The sequence below is a fragment of the Crocodylus siamensis genome, chromosome 11 (assembly GCF_052110815.1).
Source record: "Crocodylus siamensis isolate JL-2025a chromosome 11, ASM5211081v1, whole genome shotgun sequence".
Lineage (NCBI taxonomy): Eukaryota > Metazoa > Chordata > Crocodylia > Crocodylidae > Crocodylus > Crocodylus siamensis.
The window spans coordinates 51,699,990-51,726,888 of record NC_143405.1 but is presented as its reverse complement, the minus strand read 5'-3'; the positions used below and the strand labels follow the sequence as shown (position 1 = coordinate 51,726,888).

The window sequence follows — 26,899 nt, the reverse complement described above, 5'->3', positions numbered from 1 at the left end:
GTATATACTGAGGCAGTCTAAAACATGCAGTTAGTCATGTAGCCTATATTAGGCCGGGGTAAAGGGGTTAAGAGGTTGTAATGCTAGAGAAGCGGAACAAGACCCTGCTTGTACTAACTGTGTCAGTACAAACTTCTCAGATTGAATGGCACTCTCAGACAATGGTTTTAACATGCAATTCACAATTGCTGGGGTGGGGAATATTCAAAGGCATTAATAGTATTTGTGAGTCTACAGTGTAAGTGAGTGGTTTGCAGTTTGTTCCCTCACTTGTGCTTCTGAAGGTGGTCCCCATTGACACCTGTCCTCATATTGGCTATGACTTATGATGTGTCTGACATACATATCTCATAACCAGGCAGTACTGGATACCAGGAGGCATCTCATCAGTTTTTAGTACTGCTCTATACTTTACCACTCCAGAACTTAACTTCGTAGAAATGGGCAGCAATTTTGTGCTAAGTGGTTTACCCACACTACTGGCAGGAGAGAATGCACTACTTTTTAGGAGATTCAAGGGACCAGTGATGTTTCTGGAATGAAAGGGTAGGGTAAGAAAGAGCCCAGACTACTTCACAAAAGCCAGTCCAATAGAGATTCTGGACTAAGACAGGAAGCTTAGCAAATGGCTGGAAAGACATCGTGAAGGTACAATGAAAAAGACATTTTAATGGAACTCAGAACACTGGTCAAGTTGGTAGCGGGTTTAGGGTAAAATATCTTCATTGTTTAGCAGACGCAGGCTGCACAGCAAAAAAAAGTAAGGTAGTTACAAGTACTCCTGTCAAGAAGAAGAACTGGGAGAAACTGGAATGGGCGTAAAATTCTAGATGTCCACGACTTGGAAAGCACTCAAACGGAAAGCACAGTAAGCAGAAACAGTGAATGAACTGAGCCAAAAGAACGGAATAATGAAATGACTACATGACTGGAGAAACAGGTTCTACAATGGACAAACTTCAAGGCAGGCTACAGATTAGAGAGTTACATGAAAAGAAGACAGGGTCAGGGACACAATATCAGAAATTAGACTACTGTTGTGCACGAAACAAAAGGAGTGCTTTTGAAGTGGATTATGGATTAACTGAGAAGAACAGAGACAAAACTCCTCACAAACTTTACGTGCAGCAGTTATGAAAGAGGGAAAAACCCATTTTTGTTATGCATGAGGTGTCCCCCCAGCTCTATTGTAATTAACATAGAAGGTTGAGGAGGCAAAAACTGAGAAATGCCTACACTTGATGAAATGGAAAGGAGAGGCCAGTATATATTGAAGAATCAAGTGAACTCATCAACAGTGGTTTGGATAAAAGTTTATTCCATTCAATGCAACAAGACTGGAGGTAGCAAATAAACACCCACCACTGCAGAAGAGACCACACACACCATGGGTGACTGATGCCTCCTGAGACTGGGGGGGGGCACCATTTGTGGGCGGCAGTGGCAGGGTGGCAAGCGGCAACCACCTGCAGAAGCCAGTGGTGGAACCAGCCAATCTCGGGGGGGGGGGGGGGCTATTGTCACCCTCCAAGACCTGTATTCCCACAGACTTGGCAAATTAAAGTACAGGAGAATAGACTGGCGTTCATGCCTTCAAGCTTGCTTTAACAGAGTCTTCTTGAGACACCATGGACAAGAACTGTTGTGCTTCAGGTTTCCCGTCTATGAGGAGGAAAACCCAGCCATCCCAAGAAGGAAAATAGCATTAAAGTTAACAATGATGAAGAAATACTTGACTAAAATGATTTATAATACAGAAAAACAGTTAGCATTTCTATTTAATTCAATATACATGTACATAAAAATCTCAAATAACTGCATTTTGATAGGAGAGTCCCATGCTTTATAAAGTTCGCAAGTATGCAATTAGAGAACTAAGATAATCAGTCACAATGTATAATCTGTTAATTTGGTATGTGCTCTCTAAAACAACTGCATCAGAAGAATGTTTCAGAAATAGTTCTATTATTATTTTTTGGGGGGGTTTTTTAGGAGTAATGAAGTTACAGGGAAAAGAGGATTTCACTACAGCACTGTACTATTAAGCCAGTGGAGATTGCAATTTTGTGTATATAAATTAACAAAATGCATATTAACCTGGTTTTTACTGAAGCCAGAATTAAAAAATTACATTAAGCATCAATTGTGTGTTTGGCCTCTTACAAAATACAAGATACAGACCAAGTTGTCCCTGCAATGCTCACAAGCCTATGTTATATTCAAGTGACTAGCATTCTGTGTTTATTAGGATCTGTCACTAATTCTTTGAGGCAGGTATACCAAATTCTTTTGGCACTGCTGGGGTGAGTCTTCATGTCACTGAAACATAATTAATAGCTATCCTCATCTTTGCTAGAGGGGAAAACAAATCTCTCCCCAACCCTGTCCACATCCTCTTAACAATTAGTCATTTAGGAAGGCTTACCAGAACATTTTATGCCTTGGTACACAAAAAATGTATTCATCAGCTCTACTCCTGTAACCATTAATTCTTCATGTGCTTCTACTTTATAGGAGCCGTCATGCTCAAGAACAGACCTCATGTGCAAGAACTGACCTCATGCTAATTTTTCACCAACTCTAACCCTAGCTCAAAAATCTTTACTTGTGGTTTTTTTTGGTAAATGTCATTTGATAAGGCCTCTAACCAATACAAGTCTCATGCATAATCATGAGCCCTACAACACTCAATGTTGAAGCAGAGCAATGAGATGAGATGAGAAAGTTGAAGATAACAAGTCATGCAAGCAGAAAGGCATTAACTGCTGTGCTCCCGAAGGATACCCTGATCCTTGTACTGTTTTAAGAATCATACCGTCTGATACTAGAGGATAAAAAACTTCTTTGAGGACAGTTATAGACCTATGGTTCATCTCAGAGTCCAGACACCACAGTTCTCCATATGACATTGTCTTTGATTATGCTGCTAATGTAGACAGTTGCAGCTCTATTGCTAGGGTAGACATTTACAATGCACCTCTTAAACCCAAACATCTAGAATCAGAGTTGCCCTTCCTGATTTTTGATGAAGGGCAGTACATGAAACACCCAAGTGATTTTAAAATGTTTAAATGAAACTTTGCTGTCAGCATCCTTCATTCACTGAGTACTGTCCCTTTAAAATTTACTATGACTATTCTAATACCAACACCTCTGCCTAGAAAAAGTTAGAAATCAGAAACTAACACTTCAGCAAGTCCAGAAGCTATATAACATCATTAACTATAAATCATTAGCTGTTTCAGATGCCAACTATGAAAAAGGAGGAAAAAAACCCAAACCAAACCAAACCAGAGGTCAAAATGGCATTATTTCAAGGTACCTGGTGATCTGTCAGTGTTAAGTGAAATTTCCAACTTTTTTCCAAAATTACAGTATCTGTTTCTAGCACGACTGGTGGCATCTGGAGCATGGTACTGGTTCCGTCAATTCCGCAGTTCTTGCTCTGCTTTTTCAAAACACTAGTTCAGCCATAAAGCAGTTACATAAGTCCCTGATAAATCAACAATGATCCCACTGCTATCCAAGGTACACATACTGTTCTCATCAGCACATTACCTGAGCACCATGCAGTCTTCTGTGTATTCACTCTCAGAACACTCCTGTGAAATAGCATATAAATATTACCCCTTTCCTCTGTCAAATATGCAGGAGGAACTGAATACAGAGATCTGCCCTCAGCCATGTAAAATCTGTATTAGTCATGAAAAAGAAACAATTTCCAGGTCTATGCTAGTTCTGTAACCCCAGGCCCATCTGGCTTCTCAGGGCTGCTACTTCCAATCTGTTAAGAACTTTTTGGAGCTTGGTGCAACAACTCTGACTCTAGCAAATGCACTCCTGACAGCTTTCTGAAAAGGTATAAGAAAACATCTCCCCTTTAAGCTCCCCAAATGAAGACACATCAAGAGCAGAGGTCTGGAGCCTATCTTTATCTCATTCTTTAAAATAAACATTGCCCTAATGCTTTCACAATAAACGCATACACAATACATGTGCCACAAACAAACTCACCCACGACATCTACACTCTCGAGTCACTAGCTTACAAAAAACCCACATCCTCATTCTGGGTACTCTCAAAACCAAAGAGAAGTATAAGCCAAAGTACTTCCTTTCAACAACAGCTCAGTTATTTGCTCCTTCCGAGGTTACTTTTGTGTTTGGTGTTTACCACAAAAATTTTAGGGAGATTAGGAATAAAATAAGAAAAGACAGGCTGGTGGAATGTATTATAAAGTACCTTGTTTAGAACCAAATTTACCCTATGAGGTATGTTCTGACTAATTACCCCTAAAGGTAAGCGTGTGTTTTCTTCTAGGTTGGCGGATCTCCTCCGGTGAGCTTTCAACTAGGCTCGTTGGCGGATGGGGAAGACGAAGGCAGAGGAAGCCACGGACTGCCAAACCAAGCAACACCCACAAGTACAGCCCAGCCTAGGCTGACAAGCGGAACATATACACAGGTAAGCGACAGGGGCCAGGGTAATGCTGAAAGTAGGGGGCCAGTGCACACATCCACAGGAGGCCTCAAATGCCTCTACACAAATGCTCGTAGTATGGGAAAAGTGGTGCAGTCTGTCCTTCCAAATTTGGGAGGTGGGAAACCAGGCAAATTGATTAAGCTCAGGTAAGGAGCATGCCTTCAGTTCTCCTTCTGGTTTAGAATCCACCTCTTTAAAGGGCCAGGAACCTTTGGGCAAAAATAAACAACTTTTAGTTTTGAAACATCTGATTTAAAGTCAGATTTACTCAACTGCTCCCATAAGCTCCCAAAAGGAGTAGTTGGCGGACAAGGGCATGATACAGGCCCTGGTTTGACACTGGAGGAACTGAAGCTGCAGGGTCTAAGGGCCTATCCTTTGTGCTGGATGTAATAGGTAAGACCCCAAGAAGGGCTGTGGAACAACTAATCTAGTAATAATGACAGCTGATAGTTGAGGCTTTTTACAGACATCGGAAGATTTGTTAGTTTCTGTGAGAGGAGGCCATCCCAGGGCCGGCCACAATGTTGGCCTGCCCACCTAACTATGGCAGTCCACCCTAATTCACCACCACGCCTTGATGCATCTGAACCAGGTGGAAAAATGTGGGAGGCTGCCCATTTAATGCCCTGATGCCAAGGGCATATTACACAGCTCTGCCCTTCCCTTTACTGCATCTCATGCCTCACAAATGGCATCCAAAAATCACTACCATTACTCCCCCAGCCCCATTGCTGGGCTGCACTCAGCCTCTGGCCCAAACTTGGCTTCGGGTGTCCTTGAACACACCTTGGCCTCAGGCCTCTACGCCCCCATGCACTCTGGGCTCCTTGCCCCTCCCTGGGGTAACTGCTCCACCCCCTCACGAGGGCTTCATGTCCCTTGGGCCTCATGTGTCTGTCGATGTGCCTGGACCCACCTCTTGGCCTATGACCCACTCAAGCATCTGTTGACATACCTGGACCCCCGCTCTCATTCAGGCCTCCCAGTAGGCCCCACTCCTACAGGCATTGGGCCTTGGGCCTGCCTGGCCTTTGTGCTATTGCCCAAGCTTGGTGCTTTTCTCTCAGGGTGTTCTCCCCTAGCTTTTCCTGTCCACAGGGTCACCTACAAGACAGTGGGGGCTGGGCTTTCACAAGGAAGGCACAGGTATGGCATTTCCTGAAGACTGCCCCACCAGAGGCAGCCCCACTCCATCATCCTCCCCAGGTCATTAGGTCATTCCCCAGGACCTACCGCAGGCCTACCTGCCCTGGGCTTTCTTCCCCTCACTGGGCTCCCTGATATTCCTCCTTAACTGCTTGCTCCTGAACACTATGATGCAGCCTCCACCTCACAACCTGTTTCTCAACCACTGGCCCCACCACTCTCACAGGCCCCTTGCAGGATCCCTTGCATCAGGAGGCTGAGCTTCAGGCTCCTTTATACCAGCCTGCTTGTTGGCTGACTTTCTCTCCTCTCTTGACACTGGATTCCCCCACTGAAGAGGGACCTTCTGCTTCCTTAACGCCCTGGTTCTGCCTCTGGGCCAGTAGTTCTCCACAGCCCTTGCCTGCCCCTCATGGTGGGCTTACTTGCCCTTCGGCCTTTTGGCCCTGGCCCCCTTGCATTGACCAGTTGAGGTTCAAAGGATCAGTCTGGCAGCAGCTAGCTTTCCTACTCAACAGGGGGTCCCCATGGGCCCCACTATAAAACAGTCATCTCATGCCCAGCTTGCACAGAGCCCCCAGATCTTATACCCGGCTACTCCACTGGGCTCATCTGAGCCCCTGGCCTCAGTCACCACCAGTTCCAATCAGGGGCTTGCCTAGCCCCCCTCACTAGGCCCATATTCTCTAAGCCCCTTTCCCAGGCTGGCCTTGCTCTTCCCTACGCCTGTAGCCATTTCCTCAGGGCTCAGGACCAACTTGGGTCCCTAGGAACCTTCTCCATCCCCACAGTTCCTACCCTGACCTCTATCCACCCCTGGGAGGAGCCCATCTCCAACAGGACGAAGTTACCTCGGCAGCATTTCAGCAGCAACTGCAGTCTCTGCTCCTTGGCGCCTGCTCTTATACTGAGGATGCTCAGCCCTGCTCCAATCAGGCGGCCTCCTGGCTTGATTGGCTCTGCAGTCATCTGCAGGCTGCCTCACAGTCTGTTCAAGCCCTTAAAGTGGTAAGCACCCAAAAGGTGCACTGCCACACACCTCCCTCATTAAAATCTTCCCACAGGACACTGTCCCTCTGCCGCTCCCTCCTGCAGGCTCCTCTGCAGCCTGCACAAGCCCTTAAAGCGGCAGGCACCCCAAAAGGTGCACCGCCGCAGTCTCTATAACACCCAGTGAGAACATTTGTAGATATAGTTGCCCTCCTGATCAAAAGTTGACAGCAGGGAGAGAAATTCCACTGTGGGACCGAGCGAGCAACAGTTATTCAATTTCCCACTTTGGTCCTCAGATACAGTAGAAATCTTTATTTTCCATGTATGTTTATCTGAATATAGCATACGAGTAAGGACCTACCCAATTCAGAGGCTGCCTCAATGTTGTGGTCCCAGAGCAACACTGGGTGCTGCAGGTGGCCACTTGTCAATCTTCAGGGAGGGGCAGGACTTCCGAGGCCCTGCCTAGAGGAGTCGGGGGGGCGGCACCATGCTCCACCATGAAACTCTCTCCACCTCCCCCCACCCCCGATGTTTCAGGATGTCAGGAATTCCTTACTTCTATTTATATCCCCCTCCCCTCACTGTCCTGCTTTTTCACGGTCCCTGCACATTTTCATACGGGACCTATCAAATCCAGAGTTCCTGCAAAAATCATGAAATCACGAATTTGATAGGTCCCTACATATCAGTCTGTCAGGCATTTCACTTTTCTATAGCTGCAGTTTGCTGGGCTCCAGCTGTCTCCTTGTACTGGTAACAGTTCCTTCCCGCTCTGTCAGGAGATGCCAGAATCTCCAAGCTGTGGGAAAATGCTACTGCACCGTGCCATGCCAGGTATTCTGGAAACACCTTTTTGAGAGAGAGACGCTACTCTTAGTCCTACCACCTGTCTGCCAAACAACGTGGCCACTTTCAATGCATCAAAGATGATTCAAATGTCAGGGCCAAATAAAGCACAAACAGAAGAAATAACAGCATTTCACTGCACTCCCTCAAGGAAGACAAAAACGGTTTTATTCACCACTATTTCAGAATGTTTGAGATTAGACATATCTTTTAAATGCACCACTCATGAAAGCAAACACATAAAATAGATTAATCTGTGTGACAACAGCAGTGCATAATTTGGCTGATTTCATTCTAAAGACGCCCAGGACTGGAATAAGAGCATTAGAAAAAGGTGAAGTGAATGCACCAGCAGGCATAGGCAGACTATTACACACTGTCAACCCATATTCCATGTGGCTGTTACTCCTTAACTTTGGAAAGCCTCACCATTACAATGCAATTTTAATAAGGGAAAACAGAACCATCCAGGCACACAGTTAATAAAACTCTCCCCCCGATTAAAAAAGTCCAACACTGACTAGCAGAGTCCAGCATTCAGCAACTGGATGAGCTATGGGGACTGTAACTGGAAACCCTTCAAACCAAGAGTAGTTTTCACACCGTTCAGCAAAACGACAGAACTTTTACTGACTTCACTGCAGTTTCCCAACCTCTGAGATCTGCCTTCAGTAAAAGTAAATGAGCTATACCACTTTGACGTTAAACCATTTAGAGTTGAATCCAAACCAGAGATAAATAGCCCTGGAACAAAAAGATATCCATCACAGACCCCAAATACTGATTTTCGCATTTTCCAGAGCTTACTCTGTTCCTGCTTTTTTGATTTAACTTGAAAATATGCACCTCAAAAGCTCTCATGCTTAGACCTAAATTTAGTATCCAAGAAAGCATTTCATCTGTAATGAGTGAGGGATCTCTCCTACCCAGTCTAAATAGGGATCATAAGGTTTTTCCCTGAGGCATATAGAGAGCTGTCATTTGAAAGGCAACCCACAGGTAGCAAAATGTGCTGCATCACTGTACTTGCAGTTCTTCCTGCAGGATGCACAATATGCAAATTCTAATGGTAAATCAAAATACCGCTAGCTAGCCAATGACTTCTACAGAAGCTTGGCTTATGCTACCTCAGCAGGCAAAGTAGATATACACCTTATAGACTAAAAAAGTCACAGATTTATGGCATAACCTTTCATGAGCCTAAGGTCAGAGCTCACAAAAGCTTATGCTATATACCTCTGATTTAGTCCATAGGTACAAATCCACCCTGCCTTCTGCCTGATTTCAGATTAAGAAGGCTAACTACCTCTTTATGTTGCTTTGCCAGTTCTTGAATCTGAAAAGCTGCTACCCTACCCTACTTAACTCTCTGTTTTCTTTTCCTGATTTTATTTCTCTCAGATGGTCAGGCAGAAGACAGGGTCTGACTTCAGACTAACATGATGGACCATTTTTCTCTACTCAACTAATCAGGAAGCAAAACTTGCTTGCTCCTCGTGAGACTAAATTCGTCATTTTAAACTGCTCTTGGTTTATTAGCTGATATCACACTAAAGACCTGGGTTTGGAGCTTGACTGTTTTAATAGATCTGGCCTTCCAATTTGGGCAAAGGAATTAATCCTACATGGATTACATGTAAAATGTAATTTAAGTCAGGGAAGAGCAGCAAAACAGGTTTGTAGAAGTAGTATGTACAGAGCTTCATGGAAATGGAAATTAGTTTTGTACAATTCCCATCCCTCCATGGCCTCTAGAGATATCATGTTGTCTTAATAAAAGCACATGATATGGAGCCTGACTCCATAATTTCTATCCGAGTTACATTACAGACACACCTGGAGGTATACAGCAAGTCAGCTGATCTCTGGCTCCCCATCTGACATACATCACAAGGATGTCAAGGTTTATTTTATTGTTTGTGCACTGATTTAAGGCCTCCAAATGGCAGGCAATTTAGAAGTGCATGTTTTGAGCTACGAAGCCTGATCAGAAAACAGTAGATCCTCAGATCAACTTCCTTCGCAACGTTGCAGCGTGCCGGCTTAAAAAAGTTTAAATAATTCACTGCAAAGTCAGATACTCATGAAGGTAACTGATCTCAGCTGAAAGGTTTTTAAAGGGAACCTACGGCTGAACTTCTTTGGTCTGTAATGGTAAAACATTAACAGAAATAATTACACTAACATTAATTTTGTTCTGTGGGCCTTTTTGTCCTAAAGGTCCAGTTATGTTTGAGGAAGCAAAGGAATTTAACAGATGCAGCTGTGGTCACTTGTACCCTGACTCTAGCTCTTTAAATGCATTTCTGGCAGTCTGGTCACATAAAAACTGAACTTAACTCACCGATTTCTATATGCACTAAGGCAGATGTAGAAATTAATATATGCCCTTTAATTATGGAATAGGCAATGGGTTGTTTTATTATATCAGGTACAAGCATGATAATCATTCATGAATCCATGGGTTAAGCAGAGATAGACAGACAGCAAGTGAGAATTTTAACGCTGGCAGGATGCAACTGTAATTGCTGTGTGGGTGCAGTCATTAATAAGTATTGTAACTTTGTTATTTAACATGGTATTTTATTATATCTTAGAAAGCCCATTTAAAACTAACTATACCACTTTTACTGGATTTGGGATTTAATATAGGAATTTTAACTGAATTACTGATATAGTCAACTCAAATCCAGTTGATTTAAATGTGTATGCGTAACAGTTAAGCATCCAGGCACAGGAAAAGCTCAGAGACTATGTTTCCCCCATTTCCAATGGAACAAGTTTATAATAAAAGCAAATCCCCCAAGAGCAACATAACAAATAAGCTACAACTAGAGTTAGGGAAGCTGCTAATATTAATGTTACTGGCTTTGAGGTACACACACCCTCTTTCTTGCATAGCTTAGCCCTATTTAATTTTTTTCTAGCTTTCATGTGTTGCTCATATTAATTACCTGCATATATGTTAAATGTGATGAACACAACAGTAAATTGCAGTATCTCCCTACGGTGACAATTTATAGCTCAATTCTCCAGACTGCTGATTCCCACATTGTGGTCCATGAGGCTATGGTAAAAAGCGGTCCACAGCTGTTCTTCATATTGTTCTGGACCCAATGCAGCTTTGCAACGTATAAATTATTTCAAGTTAAAGTTTGATTAGTGGGCATGGTGAGCCATTAGAACTTGAGAGTTGACAAGTTCAAACAGTTTGGGAACTAACTGTTTAGAAAGCAATGGCAACCTCTCTTTAGCTAACCACAATCCCTACCATTGTGGTTTTACATGACATTGTGCATCTGCCATGGGAACTTCCAGAGTTCTGATGTTGAGAGCAAAAGGCAGCTGTGGATAAAGAGAGGAAAAGTGATTACACAGATTAAGCAGTAACTTGTCATTATTACTTGCCAAAGTCACGCCTGAAGCGATAGCTGATTCCCGTTACAAGAGTCCGCTGCATGATCTTTACAACCCAACAGTTTAGCATGACACATTCCTCTTGAATATTACATGAGCATGTGAGATCACACTGTCATGAGTATGCTGGGAACTGCACTTCTGTTCATCAGAATCTAGTTTCTACTGTTAGTCAGTGATCTGCAAAACTCAATGTTCCCCTAAAGGCTCTTAAGTTTTTATGCAAATTAGCAATGCTCTTTTCAAATTGTCACACATGGGGTATTTAAAGTGCATTAGCTGAACATGCAGAAAAAAAAACAAAAGAAAAAAAAAACCACAACCTGCAAGCAACTTCCTGTTCAATATTGTGCAGCACACAACAGTAGCAATCTATGTTACTTCTGCTGAAAGTGATGCAATGAGAGTGGGGCTGCAAATGCCTCAAGTCACTTTGTTCATGAATAATTGATCTGTGTCTACCCCACTCCCACCTGGGAGTATTTCTCAGGAAAAGGGGGCTGGGGTCACAGCGTTCAGAAGAGGCAAACCAGATGGTTGCAGAGATATGAAAAACCTTCTACAATAATTGTATTAAATGATTAAAATGTTCTTTTTGACAAGGTCAAAAAGACATCAGTGGGCAGGGCCGATCCTAGAGGTATGTGGGGTCTGTGTGGGGGGGGTGGGGGGTGGCAGCGAGCATCCAGAAAGCAAAGCTGGTGGCATTTGGTGGCCGTGCAGAATGGTGGCACCCTCAGCACTATCCGCAGGGCCCCCCAAAGCACAGGATCCAGGGTGGTTGCCCCAATTTGCTCCCCACCCCGCTCTCTGCAAGGGATGGCTCTGTCAGTGGGTTTATACTTTTCGGGACTGAAAAACATTTATGTCTATTTAAAAGGAACATTACCCCATAGACTAACAAAAATCAGTATTATAAAAGACGAAAAAAGACATTTCAGAAACTTATGTCATCGTATTGCTTCATAATGACATTATACAGTGTTTGAGATGGAGATGTAAAGATGTTCCTGAGCAGTCATGCTTTACTGCAACAGCAAAGAGAAACAAACTTTGACTCTCCCAACTCCTGTCAGACAGAAGACAAATGGGAAAAGTGTTGTAGTTTACACTGTAAGTGTTTTTAATTGTCCCAAATCCCTTTTGATCATCTTGGTAGGAGGATATGGACTACAAGAGGCAGATCAAGTTTAGGCATTGGGGGGGGGAGGGGGGGGGGAGTTCTCAAGGTTCACTATCTGGACTTCATTTTTACAGCCATTTTCTAGCCTACTGCTGTATTTCAAAACACATAACTGAGTAAGTTGTTTCGACATGCTGTTATCAAGTTTCAATAGCTTACTTAGTCAGTCAATATATAGTTCAAATTCACCATTTATCTTTCCAGAGGAACACTTGATTGATAAGATCAAGTGTGGACACAGCTGACATCTTATAAAAAGAGCCTAGTGCTACCAACCAACTTTACCACAGAGTACACACATTGATTTACCCGACCACCTCTGTAACAATTTGCCCAACAAACAGATGGGATTTTTCATCATATTAAAGACCGGCATGAATTTTGTGCTCAAGGAGGAAGGGCTGGTTTTCCCAAAACTTCTACTTATTTATAAGGAAGTGTTTCTACAGGGTTATATAAAGAACTAACTTTTAGGTCAGCTGCATTGTTTTTTTAGAACTGTAACCACTGTTCAGACATCTAGATGCATTCACAATTATACTGCCACTTCAATGGTCTGATGCCTATAAGCTTGTTGCAAGGACATTTTGGGCTTATAGCTACTAAAACAGAAAAAATGAGACCTAGATGATGTTGTCAGTTACTAACAGGCCCATTTCTAAAGGAGCCAACTTTCCCCACCTACCAATTGCTGGCCAAAGCATGAGTAAATAAGCTTTCATTGTTATTGTGGCACAATGAACTTATGCTGTTAAACTTGCATGCATGCACACTGCAGAAACCTAGATGGTCCACAGAGAAGCTCGAGCTATGTCAGGGGCTCCTCAGAACCTGCAGTTAATGGTATGTGTGTGTGGAGGGAGGGGGCCGGGGCTTGATCAGGCATTGGGGTTGACTATCTAAAGTTTTGATTCAGGTCCTCAAGGATTCTGGACCCATGTTTCTTGTTAGAAAATCCCAAGTCATGTTTCTTTCACTAACTTTATTGCATGTATTAAAATAAAATAGTCAAGAAAGTATACTGCTGAAGCCAAGCTCCTCTTTGTAACATTAAACTAAACTGAAAAAAAATAAAGCAATACAACCAACAAATCAACAGCTTAAAAAAAGAAGTCAGTAATGGATTGGCATGCAACCAAATTAGTCAGAATGACAACTTAACCATTCCCCCCCAACTAAAAAGTTATAAAACCCCCAACCATCCAACTAAAAACAATTTTTACCGAAGTTACCTCAAAACTTGGGAGCTGGTTAAATATTTGAGACTGAAACCAAAAAATGATAGGATGGCAGAACCACAAGCCTCAGATGAAGTAAATTTTGATCTTTTGGTGGCTCAGCCTTTCTGCCCACTCTCAAGTGTTATTAGCTATAACCCTTTCACATGAAGAAATCCAACAGCTCTTGTTAGTAGTTTACAGTGGTCAGCTCCAAATTCCTTTGAACTTAGATGGAACACACTTTACTGGCTATTTTGAGAGACTGTTTTAAGTGAACTCTCTCTCATGCCTTTCCCATACAGACTTGTATGTTAGCCTGCACACACACTTTTCATAAATTAAAAAAGGCTGTGACATCTTCCAGGTAATAAAACTCCAAAAAAGACTGGGGGTGGGGGAAATAGCATTGCAAACTCATCAGAAGAGCCTAGAAACTGGAACTGCAATCAAGAAGCCAAATATTAATCAGTCTCCTTACAGGTGCAGCTTCTTGGCTTTACCCTTAATTTTTATGATTTGCAAACTGCACTGTCTTCACCTGGTAGCATCTCCATAAAAAGCCTCTGGACCAGTAAGTGCATGTTTTGTGGCACTTGATCAGAGAAGGTTGCATTAGGTCACCCTTAGCTAACAGCTCCTCTGGAGTAAATGGTTCTGAAGCCAGCATTTTATGTTTATATACTGCACAATCACGTCTCCACCTAAAAAAACTATAAAACAAAGTTCCTTGTAAGGGAAGTTTCCTGGTCTTCAAGTAACTGCCACCAGTTTGTGGAAATCTCAGTATTATATCGTACTACAATAACTGGTTTAAAAGAGCCTAGCAACCAACAGCCAATCAGCATCCAGGCATCAGCAAAACTAAAAGTACAGCTTAACAGCTTGTGACCAGCTGTCATCCTCCTCATACAAAGATTATTAAATGGTCTCTTGCAATTTTGAACTGAGTAATGTGTCAGTCCATCTTCAGACATTTTCACTTGATAGAGAAAAAAAAATGCTTGCAATCTTATCAGGCTAAAACCCATTGAAAAATGGAAGAGTTAAAGTTTGCGTGAGGCCTGTATTCCAGACTTATTAGCAGAAGTATATTGTTCACCTCCACTGCTGAAGGGGGCACACAGAGAATCTATCAATCGTCAACTAACTGTCCCAAATAGCTGGGGACTTGATATCAACATCCTGAATTCCACCCAGTAGCAAATACGAAGCTAGCCGAGATGTTATTAAACATCAAATGCCAGCATGGAATACAGTCCCTGCAGCCTGCCCTGCTAAGCAGCTAGCCATCACATTCTCCTTCAGCAGCAGCTTCCCATTTAGCCCTGCAGTAACCCAATCTGAAGGTCATGAAGTCAAGGATAAATCTGAATAGACGACACTTGAGAGAAGTGATCCCAATCCAGACATAAAATCCCAGTGGGAAAAACATCTCTCTTTCTGAAGCAAGGTGAAACCCCAAGAATAAAGTGGGGCTTCAAAAATACCCTTAAATAATGCACCTCAAAGCTCTCCAAAAATCATGTTCCTCAGGCACTATCCTTGCCAAACTAAAGTTAGTCCACTGATACTACCAAACTTCAGCAAACTTCATGCTGGGTAGGTAATGGGAACAATGAAACTGTACACCAAGTCATACGGAAAAGGTTTAAAATTGTTATGTACTTGAATACATAATACATGAACAAAAAACAAATCCAGGAGGTGAATCAGCGCTATAGATTTGGGAAGAGCAGTTACTCAATACCACCCACGGTATTTCTGATGGCAGCTCTACAGTGAAGACTGCACTGTGGTATAAAAAGTTACCTGAGTACTAAGAACTTCACACTAGCAAATTTATCTTGCCGAGCAAAAACCACATCAGAAATACTGACCTAGCAAAGACTAATAATGAAACTTATCAGCGGAAGAATACAGCACAGAAAACTAAGCTCTACTGATGGGAAATGAAGAAAACCAGATTTCCAGCCCAACACCAACGCTTAAAAAGTACTGAAGGAACTCAAGAGGCCTCCAGACATTGCTAAAGAGTGGCTTTTATCTTTGAGGTTAACATTCTCAATGGCCAAGAGCTGTGACCATTATTTCCATAAAGGAAGGGATCCCAAAAATATTTCTTATAACAAAGGGGGAGGGGGGGGTGAATAGAAAACTTTTGAGCTATTGTCTTGTCACCCCATCTCCTCAATAATATTGCTAAAAAATGAAAAAACAAAAAGGGCACCACAAATAGTCTCCGACTGGTGATTTTGCTATTTCTTGAGCAAGGCTTATCGGCTATTCATTGAAGGATGCTGGCAATCTGCCCTCACTTGAATTGTTAGCAATTATGTTAATTTTTTTAGCAAGCTTAAGGTGCATTAAATCCAACTCTTAGGAAGCAGCTGGTATCCTCTTTAGACACTTTTACAATCTCAGTGAGCTAGTCTGGCCAAAGCTTATCATCATTATAAAAATGCTGTCTACCTAAATGCAGCCACTCCCAATCTGAATCAACACAAGAAAATACTTCATCAATACAAACACACAAAATGACAGCTCAAACTGTTTCTCTGGACAAAGCGATGATCTCAAGCCAGCTTAAAATAAAAAAACTGGAGAGACATTATCATACAGATAAAAGTGAGACTTTAGCAAATAAAACCGTGACTATATACAAGCATTAGTTGAAGATACACAATGGGGAGAGCCAGACTACATGCCCATAATATGACCATGATTCTTTGTTACTGAATCATAGGGGTTTTTTTTAATTTATCTGAATAACTGCATTTATCCACTTAAGGTCTACACATAATACTGCACCATCATTTTTAAAAGAAATTTTGCAACAGAAAGAGTAACAAAGAGGTAACAAGTTTCTTAACTTACAATTTGTAGCCTCCCCCTTAGAGGAAGGCTTGCAAGATGATATACAGCACACATTTTTGAGTACATTAGTGAAAGAACCACATTTGCAGGACTGGAGGATCAATCAATAGCCAGTGAAGCATAAAGTTTTAAGTAGTGAATAATTCATCTATTTTTAATGACAGTGGCAACTACCAGGAACAGCAGCTCTGGGGCACCCTTAATTGAGCAAAAAAAAAAACCTGTAAGAGCTGACAGGTGATTGAAAATGGTATCCTTTTAGATGCAGCAGAAACAAAGACTGGTCCTGAAAACATACTGGTTAACTGACTTAGACTAGGCTCACATAGTAGTTCTTGAAGTTCAGACAGAAAAAACATTTTTGCATTTTGGGCACACAGGCACATACACACTAACCGCCTGACTACTTAGTGCAGTCTAGCTGTCAGAGACAGAGGCTGGGAGTCAAGACACTTACATTTTAGTCACTGTACCACCTCAGTCTTGTTGTGTAGTGCAATTGTAACCACTTTTTCTTATAGTTAAGAAAACAAATCGCTTACTTTCCAAGAATACCCCAGCTTTGTTCATAAATTGCTTTAACATTTCTATATGGGAGGCTTTATCTATTAAAAACAGCAAAGACTCAGACTTTTAATATTCCAAACTACTATAATATTGTTGGGGGTCAACTGTTTCAAGAACATGACAATGAAGTAAGATTGAGAAACTAATAAAGAAAATGGGAGCAAACAAATTCATAACCAAGTGCTGCATTTTAACACTTTCATAATCCTGCTGAAATAGTCACACTGTTGTCTCATGACATCTGCTCACATGACTATAACCCATGTCAATACATCACTCATGCCACACTTCTCAGCCCCATAATTGGGAAGTATTTTTTCTTTTTCCTTCAAGAGAGAGAGAGAGAGACTATCTAACCAGTAAGGAAATCATCTTTTTGATATGCTGTTCCCTCCAGACATACCATACAAAGTAATCTCTCAGACTGTCTTTTATTGCAAGCAAAAAAGGTCACTTTTAGCCCCTAATTAACTTCAACTGCAAACTTCTTTAATATTCAGACTTATTCACAGCACAACCCCATGTACTGAAGTTAAGGCAAAGCAGTATTTAAATAACACCTTTCACAGACTTGTTTAGTGTTTACAAAGGATTGCAAATCACATTTTGTGCTTGGGTTATCTCAACTGTAAAATAAGGTTAGGCGACTTGCTTAAGATCACACACTTGTCTTGGACAGGGACAAGAATAGAATCTAGGTCTCCCGACGTGCTCCGAGGCACAGCAAGGCAGAAGTTCTGCAATGAAATAAGTATTTTTTCTTACAGAAAATGCCAATTCATCAAAACCGAATACTTCTGTGGGTACCCAGTTATTTTAAATATGGGCTAAAGTTTTAGCCAAAAATCAGTTTCAAGGCAAAAAGCTTGCATTAAAGAAATTTTTTTGCAAAAATTTTGTTGGTCTAATAAAAGACATCACCTCTGTCTACGAGCCACAATTGCTTTAGCCAAAAATCAGACACCCTCATTCACCACACAACAGCCAACAGCACAGGGGTCAGGGCACTTACCTGGGATGTGGAAGACCACAGTTTGAGTCCCTACTCCAGCAAAAGATTATTTATTTTCTTGTATAAGCAAAGACATAAGCCATGGTCTTCACATCTCTGGCAAGAGCCCCAGCCATGGGATTACTGGATATTCTCAATAAGTGCATAGGTCTCCATTTCTTTCATAGAAAAAATAACCTTGAAAAATTTTGATCAGAAAATCTACTTCCTTCCCAGGTCTAGTCTAACCTGAAAGTGACAACTGCCTCAGAGGGTAACCTAGGCAGTAGAGTTGGTTTCCTGCACTAAAAAGTTTCTCTTCCTCTCCATTTGAATTTCAGGGGTTATGTATGCTGCACCATATGCATTCAGCCAGTACAAACATTAATCTCATAAACAGGTTGTAGGTGACAGTTATACACCACTTCAGTGCACCAGCTTTGTGAGTTTTTAAGCAAAGAATTGCACCTTTTCAGAACAGTAAACTGGTCTGGCTAAATTCCACTACAGCAAAGCTGCCTGCCACTGCCAATGAGCATTAGTGTGAGCATTAGAGGATGAAAGCTGAAGATGGAAAGAAAGAGACAGTAACATTTATAAAAAATCATAAAGGAAAAATGTCAGTAGGTAATATCAATGCACACAATTACTTCAAGGCCTAAAGATACAACCCTAATGGATGGCAGCAGTATCACATTTGAGGCTCCAATTTTTTATTTCATTTTTTACTATTAGAAAGACTCAGCTAAATATGACCCGAAGACAGGAAGTAGTCAGACAAACAGCTTGCTGCTTTCTAGCCCTTGGGACAGTCGGGACACTTTGATATTCATATCACATTATACGAGGAAGGCAGTCTTGCAGTTAACACAAAGGACAAGAGTCCTGGCTGCTCTAGACTTTTATACCTCAGTTACTGAGGCTGTAAATTTCTATAGGTTGGATATATTTTCATAACTCACAAAGAGGTACTGCAAGGTATCATGCACCAACAAGCACAGAACATTTTAAAATCCTGGGATGAAGTGCAATGTACCTTCCTCCTGGGTCAATGGTTTTCGCGATGCGTGACCAGGGCAGAGAAATGGGATGTCCTGGTTTAGCTATGGTTAAATAGCCACTTTCTGATTCTGAGGAGATCTTTTCATTTCCTCCAATTCCCCATCTTCTCCATATCTTAGAGATGCAGACACTTACTTCACAAGAGGATTGTGAAATTCAGCTAATGTTAGCTAAATACTTTGAAGATAAAAAGCTTTATAAAATTTTAAGCGCTACCAAGGAGTGAACATGTGGATAAAGGGCTGAGGTTACACTGTACAAAGTTACTCACTATTCTAAAAGGAAACTTTTGAACGTTTCCACAGGAGGTTCAAATCAGGTCAGCTCACATCTAATGCCGTTTTGATATTCTGGTGTCTGTAATGCACCAGTGAACATATGCATATTCAACTAAATTTATTCTACTGTGTTCTTTATATTTTAGCAATTTGTATTTAAGGGCAACTGCATGTCAAATCAAGACATAGCTCAACTAAGACAAGGGGACGCTAATGCAGCAACGCCAACTTCTCCCTCCCTCCGCCAAGTGCCATTACTTTATTTTCTTTTCTTTAAACAGACAGGAAATACCACTTTCTTTAAAAAGTGCATTATGAGTAATAGATATACATACCTCAAACAGATATCCACACTAGCTCTTCTTTCCTTGCATAGATACACTCGCAGTTATAATCCAAAATCTTCAAAAAGGCTTCATTCAAAAGACAAAGATCAGTTCCTTAGGAGATGGGAAACCATCTGAGGGTTGGGATGCAAAAATGGTCTTCTACATTTGCAGACAACTGTCATCAATAGTGCAGATCAGTGCAGAGCAAGCCTTGGCAAAAAAGCTTCCTTGTATAGGAATAAGACCTGCTGGAATTAAACAAGCACAGCAAGAAACAGAAAACCCATTAATGGCTGATCAGCTGTGAATCAGCAGTGTAGATTCATGCTTTACAGTATGATGCAGGGGACAGAGCATTAACTATTACTGTGAACACTGGGCTTTTAACATAAGTATCCAAGCTTGCTAGCTGCAACACAGAGATGAAACCCAAACTCAAGAGACAGCTTTCAGAAATTAACTCCCTGCTCCCCTTAACCATAATAGTTGGGTGAATCTTACATAATCTTTAAACATCCCAATCTCCCCACCCCAACTCTGATTATGAACTAAGCAAGGCAATTAGAAGACAGTAAGAGTACCACATTTCAAATAAGAAAAATTCATCCACACATCCAGGAGTCTAAGACCCAAATTTTCATAATCTTGTGGCCATAAATTCAGCCATTCAGAATTACTGTACATGCAAAAGCAGGTGTGGTAAATGCTTGTATAAACTCCACATGTATTTGTTTAGAAATATGGTCTGAATTTAGCAAAAAATCAGATCAGCTTGTCCTGCAAGAACAAGCGTTTAACTCTTTATTTTTAAGATTAGAGGAGGATTTTTTTCCCCACCAGAAATCTGTCATCTGATCCAAGTAAAGACAGGAATGCACTTTACACCATGAAGCAAGCATTAGAAGTTATAAAAATTACTCCCAATGTAGTGCCCACACCATACCATATTTCTCACCAGCATACTTCCCTGAAGCCTGATTACATATTTAAATCTTTTTCAACTTCTGATAAATTTAAACCTCCCTCTGCCCCATAGATAAAAGGTTGCTATTATTTGCCACCCCACCATCTCCCTCATGACTACAGGAGGGTCTCTACTGCCTTTTCCTGCAGCCACTCTCCCTGCAAGTGGCTGTCTTCCTGCAAATAGCATAATTACCTGCTTCCATTTAGGCTAGTCACATATACCGGAGCAACTACCCATAGTTCCTGAACAGTAGCCATGAAACTGAGCAAAAGTTCACACTGCTACTAACTGACAAAAAATGAACCTGCAGTTAAGGCACTGTACTGAGGATAACTTAAGTACGAGTTCAATTTACATCCTGAAGACCTAAGGCAGATACAGGACAGAATATTTTACACTTTGGAAAACCTAAGTATTCAGTTAAATCTACCCAGGATAATGTAATATTAACCCAGAAATGAGGATATCACCTTCTATTGCTATTAGTAGCCTGAGAACCAATTCTTATTTATACCTTCCTTCATTGCTAAACAATAGGATGGGCACATTAGCCCAGCTAACGTGAATCCTGGGAACAACCTAAACATTCCATACCATCCTTTAGTACCCTAGTTCCATGACCTATGTTGTCACCACACCACTAAAGAGACAGGCTATGTTATGCACCAAGGAATAACCCAAACTCATGGTAAAAAAGGTCAGTGAACAATGGAAGTCAGTGCAGGAAGGAGAGGACCCAAAATGTGACCTGGGATGTTTTATATTGGATATGCTGTTCTACACAAGCACTCAAGAGTTTCAGCCTTATTAATTAATTTACTTTGAAGGACACATCATATAGATGAATTTATTTGGGGCAGGCAACACCTTTGTGCTCTGCGTTTGCAGCGTGGCTCTGGTTCACCACCAGGCCCCTAAGGACTGCAATAGGAGAAATACATTTGTGTATTTCGGTACAGCCTTTAGAAGTTTGTTTGTTTTGAAACAGCAGCATTTTATAAAAGGAAAGGAAAATAGTCAAAGCAAAGCACAGAAAAGCAGGGCTGGAAGGGACTAGTCCCCTGTTCAAAGCAGAATCATCCCTGACTAAACCATCTCAGTCAAGCATTATAAACAGCTTTAAGACTGACATTAATCGACTACTTCTGGCAATTTAATACATTTCCTTCTTGCATAGCAGGAATCTGCTGACCTCTCATTCTAACTTACCTGAGCAAAAGAGTACACCTCATGAAACATATAGTTGGTAGGGTCAGAAGGGACCTGAGCAGATCATCGAGTCCAACCCCCTCCCATGGGGAGATGTTCATAACCTAGTTTTTGTTGAACAGATTCACTGTGTACCAACAATATCTGTTGTCTTAAACATGGTAACATTATTTTTCTTAGATTCTAAAATAAAGCATTTAGGATGAAACTCCCAAGTTTGTAAACACTGACCTCAGGCTCCAGCGTATACACTACATTTCTGGCCTCAACTTTTTAATAAAAAGCCAATTTACCAACTTTGGGGGTTATAAAATATATCCCAGTTGAACTGAAGTGACATGACTCTGCCATTCTAATGCTAGAGGTACATTAAATAAGGCATTTTAACTAGCTTCATTGTGGGAGAGAAGGGAAAGATCTAAAAGAAGTTGTTGGCAAAGTGAACTTCACTAGAGGCAATGTGCACGAAGACACTAAAGCTGGACAACAGATAGCACATACTCCCGGCAGGAGTGCAACTGAACACATGCAGCCACATTCCAGATTTCGATTTCTAGCATCTGCTACAAGCCAGAAACAAATGGAGATGCTGGGGATGAAGCATAGTCCACACAATGGAGACTGGGCACAAAAAGGGGCTCCTGAATGGCTAACAAGAGAGTCATTTACAGGGATCCTGGGTTTTCTCTGATAAACCCCTGCCCCCCACAATGAAACACCACATTTCATTTTGATCATGGAAAAAATGTGGATTTTGAGTTACTATTTTAATTTGAAAATTGGGGATTGTTTTTTTAACCAGAAAAAACCAGGATCCCTGGTCATTTATCAGTTCAGAAGGAAAACATATCTACTCCTTACAACACATTTCCCCCATTTTCGTACAATGCAGCCTTGCTGCATGTTTATAGGTACCCCAAGTGCTCTGCAATCATTCAGTAGACTTCATGACAACCCTGTAAGGCATATGCAGACAAGAGCACGCATCCATATATTATGGGTGAAGAAACAGAGCCAAGCAAAGTGAAGCTACTCACAGCTCATAAATGAGTTGTGAACCAAGATCAGGAATCTCAATCTTCAAACCCAGTTTTTTCCCCTCCTCCTAAATAAAAACAAAAGAAAGAAAAAAGATGGGTGGGGAACGGGGGGGCTAGAATATGAAACTAAGTGAAGGGAGTTTCCATATAGGTAACAAGATACCATGAGAAGGATGGAGACCATAGAACTCCACTAGTGAATGAGGAGGAGCCCTTGCAAAGGTAGAAATCTAGCTGAGGAATTCTGCCTTTGAACGCCACTTAACATTTCTTTAACTCTGTTTTTACCAGTGATTTTTTACCAAACAGTTGTTGTGCTTGGTTACAAGGATGGCAGAGTACCAGTACACAGTGTAGTGCATAGTTAACTGAAGCAAAAACTCTGAACAGGCAGCTCACTCAGATGGCCAATTTCAGAAGCAAACAGCAAAGGTAGTCCAGTAAAGTCATCTGTAAGCACAGTGCAGCGTATAGATGGATGAGATAAAACTGCTGTCTTTAGAACACACCTAGCACAATCTCCTTAAGTCAGTAAATCAACAGCAATTAAAAACTACAAGTAGCTGAGACTCAGTTACACTACAGGTCCAAAGCATGAATCACTGAAAGACCTATCATTTTTAATACTTGTTAAAGACTAGCTGGTAGGTCTGGTTTGTTAGGACTAGCTGGTAGGATTAGTATAAATGATATTAAATTTGTATAACGGGTAGCTTGTTCTGGCAGAAAAAAAAACAAATATACAGCCTAAAAATGTTAGATACCTCTTCATACTAAGCACACACCCCTTGTTTATTATTAAAGTGGTTTATCACTGAGCCTAGACAGTATCAAGAACTAAAAGTATCATCAATTTCTAACTTTCTGCCATGTATCTGCCATTTCCATAGTGTAATTCACTGAGCCACCAGAGTTAACTCTGATAGAAGGCTGTCTGCTAGGGAGCTGAACTTACTTCCCAAAGTGAGAGACAAATGATTTGGAGGGAGTGCTTCCAAGGAAACGGGCCAGCAAAAGAATCAGCTCCACACGTGGTGACTACCAGGGCAGAAGAAAGCACACAGGTTTCCACCAAGTTATATCAGCAAACAGCCTATTCAAAGGCTTTACCGCATCCTCAAGCTACGAGCAGTCGAACAGAACTAGATAGAGGTGAGCAGTTCTAGTGGCTGCCAGGGCAGGATGTCCCGACTGCTCTACTTCTACTCCATCTCCTCTAGGATGTTTCCAAGGGGGAAGAAGTCTGTTACGCTAGCACTGCTTTGACCATCGTGGTGCACATAGGACGGTCTCTGATCCCTCTTCTCCCATGAATGCCTTTACTGATACTCAAAGCTTGTTCAGGCTGATTGAAGTAAAAAAAGCTGATTTTTAGCTTCCTCCTTCAACCTTGCTGAAGCTGGGAAAAGCTAAGAGTAGCCAGGGCAGCACTAATCCTGCCTGTTCAGGCTTAGAAAGATGAGACTTCATTGGCCCACTTGCAGATGGTTGCTACCGCAACTGAGAGGGTTACAAATGCGACGTGATTTTGTCTCCACCAAAGGCTTCTACTGCACCAAGATGCTCAGTGTCCCATCCTGTGCCTGCCCCATCCTCAAGCTAAGATAGGGGCAGTTCTCCTGGGTGATGCAAGGGCAGGACATCCAGGCTAATCTACTTCGACCCCATCCCCTCTGCAACTTTCCTGGGGTAGGAAGGAAAGCCTGTTTGTTACTCTAGTGTTGCTCTGACCAGCCTGGTGCACACAAGATGGTCTCCACCACTTCCTCTGCCTCCTGCCCCTTCCCAAGGACCCATGGCCTCCTCAGGCTGCCCTCAGGTTGGTTTTTAGCTTTCCAGATAAGATGCCTGGCTAAAGCTGAAAAAAGCGATGAGTAGCTGTGGCTCCAAATGCTGCCTGTTCTGGCTCAGGAAGACCTGGCTGGTCCAGCGCTGAGGGCTGCGACTGGGTGGAGACAAAACCCCTTTACACAAGCAGGGTGTGGTCAGTGCTGCCCCTGCTCTGTCTATGGGTCTCCTTTGCTTGCTCCCTCCCCCATTACACACAGTGCACACCGGAGTCTCTAAGACCCCGCCGGGCCCCGTTACACACACCGTGCCCCGGGGTCTCTAAGACCCCGCCGGGCCCCGTTACACACACCGTGCCCCGGGGTCTCTAAGACCCCGCCGGGCCCCGTTACACACACCGTGCCCCGGGGTCTCTAAGACCCCGCCGGGCCCCGTTACACACACCGTGCCCCGGGGTCTCTAAGACCCCGCCGGGCCCCGTTACACACACCGTGCCCCGGGGTCTCTAAGACCCCGCCGGGCCCCGTTACACACACCGTGCCCCGGGGTCTCTAAGACCCCGCCGGGCCCCGTTACACACACCGTGCCCCGGGGTCTCTAAGACCCCGCCGGGCCCCGTTACACACACCGTGCCCCGGGGTCTCTAAGACCCCGCCGGGCCCCGTTACACACACCGTGCCCCGGGGTCTCTAAGACCCCGCCGGGCCCCGTTACACACACCGTGCCCCGGGGTCTCTAAGACCCCGCCGGGCCCCGTTACACACACCGTGCCCCGGGGTCTCTAAGACCCCGCCGGGCCCCGTTACACACACCGTGCCCCGGGGTCTCTAAGACCCCGCCGGGCCCCGTTACACACACCGTGCCCCGGGGTCTCTAAGACCCCGCCGGGCCCCGTTACACACACCGTGCCCCGGGGTCTCTAAGACCCCGCCGGGCCCCGTTACACACACCGTGCCCCGGGGTCTCTAAGACCCCGCCGGGCCCCGTTACACACACCGTGCCCCGGGGTCTCTAAGACCCCGCCGGGCCCCGTTACACACACCGTGCCCCGGGGTCTCTAAGACCCCGCCGGGCCCCGTTACACACACCGTGCCCCGGGGTCTCTAAGACCCCGCCGGGCCCCGTTACACACACCGTGCCCCGGGGTCTCTAAGACCCCGCCGGGCCCCGTTACACACACCGTGCCCCGGGGTCTCTAAGACCCCGCCGGGCCCCGTTACACACACCGTGCCCCGGGGTCTCTAAGACCCCGCCGGGCCCCGTTACACACACCGTGCCCCGGGGTCTCTAAGACCCCGCCGGGCCCCGTTACACACACCGTGCCCCGGGGTCTCTAAGACCCCGCCGGGCCCCGTTACACACACCGTGCCCCGGGGTCTCTAAGACCCTCCGTCTGTCCCTGTTGGAGACCCCCATTGCACCGGGGGTCTCTCTGAGCGCCGCGCCGTTACACACAGCGCACACCGGGGTCTCCCTGAGCCGCCACCCGCCCGCCCCCAGCACACACAACCCGCACCGGCGCTCCCCTAAGGCCCCGGCTGCCCCCGCCCCGGCAGAGGAGCCCGAGCCTGTGCCCGGCCGGGCCCCGCGGCGCCCCTCCCCCGCCGGGCCGGGCCGGGCCAGGGCGGGCACTCACCGGGGGGCGTCGCGGCCGCCCCGATGCCGGCGCGGTTGCTCCATCCCCGGCTCCCGGCGCCGCCGCCTCCGCCTCCCGGCGACGCGCGACGTCAGCGCGCAAGCTCACGCGCCGCGACGTTTACCGCGCCACGCCCCCTGGGGAGGAGCCGGGGTGGTGCTGACCACGCCCCCGGCCGAGCGACTCCGCCCGCGCGGGACGCAAGTGCAGGCGTAGCGGTTCCGGGCTGCGCTGGGGAGGGGTGAGTCGGTCTTCGGGCGGGGGCGGGGCTCCGGGGACCCCCGCGCTCACCTTGACTCACGTTACATATAACACGCAACAAGGTGTCCGCTCCCCCCCCGGCACACGTTACATATAGCAGGCAACATGGTGTCTCTAAGTGCCCCCCCGCGCCTTGGCACACATCATGTATAGCACGCAAGGAGGGCGTTGTAGCCCTCGGCGCACGTTACATGTAACGCACAGCTCACCCGTGAATTGTGCAATAAATGTTGAACAGCCACATGCCCAGTACTTATCACGTGATCAAAATGACCCTCCCTAGAAAAAGAGCCGTGGAGCCATGAAGTTTGTGCTGGAAAAGGCGCAGCAGCTCTAGAGCGGGTTTCGGGCCAGCTTTCGTTTGGGCACAGGGCAGGGCCTGAAGGCAGCGATTCGCGGCAGGCAGCTGCGATGCCATGAGACCCCTTTGCGGTGCCACACCGTGTCAGGGCTGTTAGGTGCGCAAACGTGATTCACGGGATAAACCCAGAGGCTGCAGTTAGGACTGGGTTGTGCCAAAGCCATCCTGCCCCGCTGGGGTCTTTCCGAGCTTTTTGCAAAAGAAGGTTATTTTCCTGAAGTCAAAATCTGAGTGGAAGCAAAG

General features: G+C 44.2%; 1 protein-coding gene across 6 annotated transcripts in view; it reads right to left on the bottom strand.

The window, feature by feature from the left end:
• The window catches only part of TMCC1 (transmembrane and coiled-coil domain family 1), a 169,566-nt gene extending 143,414 nt beyond the window's left edge, over positions 1–26,152 (bottom strand). For 3 of the 6 annotated variants that reach the window (XM_090021571.1, XM_090021575.1, XM_090021576.1), the window contains exons 1-2: positions 26,035–26,134; positions 19,401–19,642 (exon numbers count right to left, since the gene is read on the bottom strand). The gene's annotated coding sequence lies outside the window, so the exon portion shown is untranslated. Of the gene's footprint in view, positions 1–19,400; positions 19,643–22,607; positions 22,676–26,034 lie in introns of those variants that run through there. The other 3 variants (XM_090021573.1, XM_090021572.1, XM_090021574.1) reach the window with 3 other exon arrangements.
• Positions 26,153–26,899: the final 747 nt, after the last annotated feature.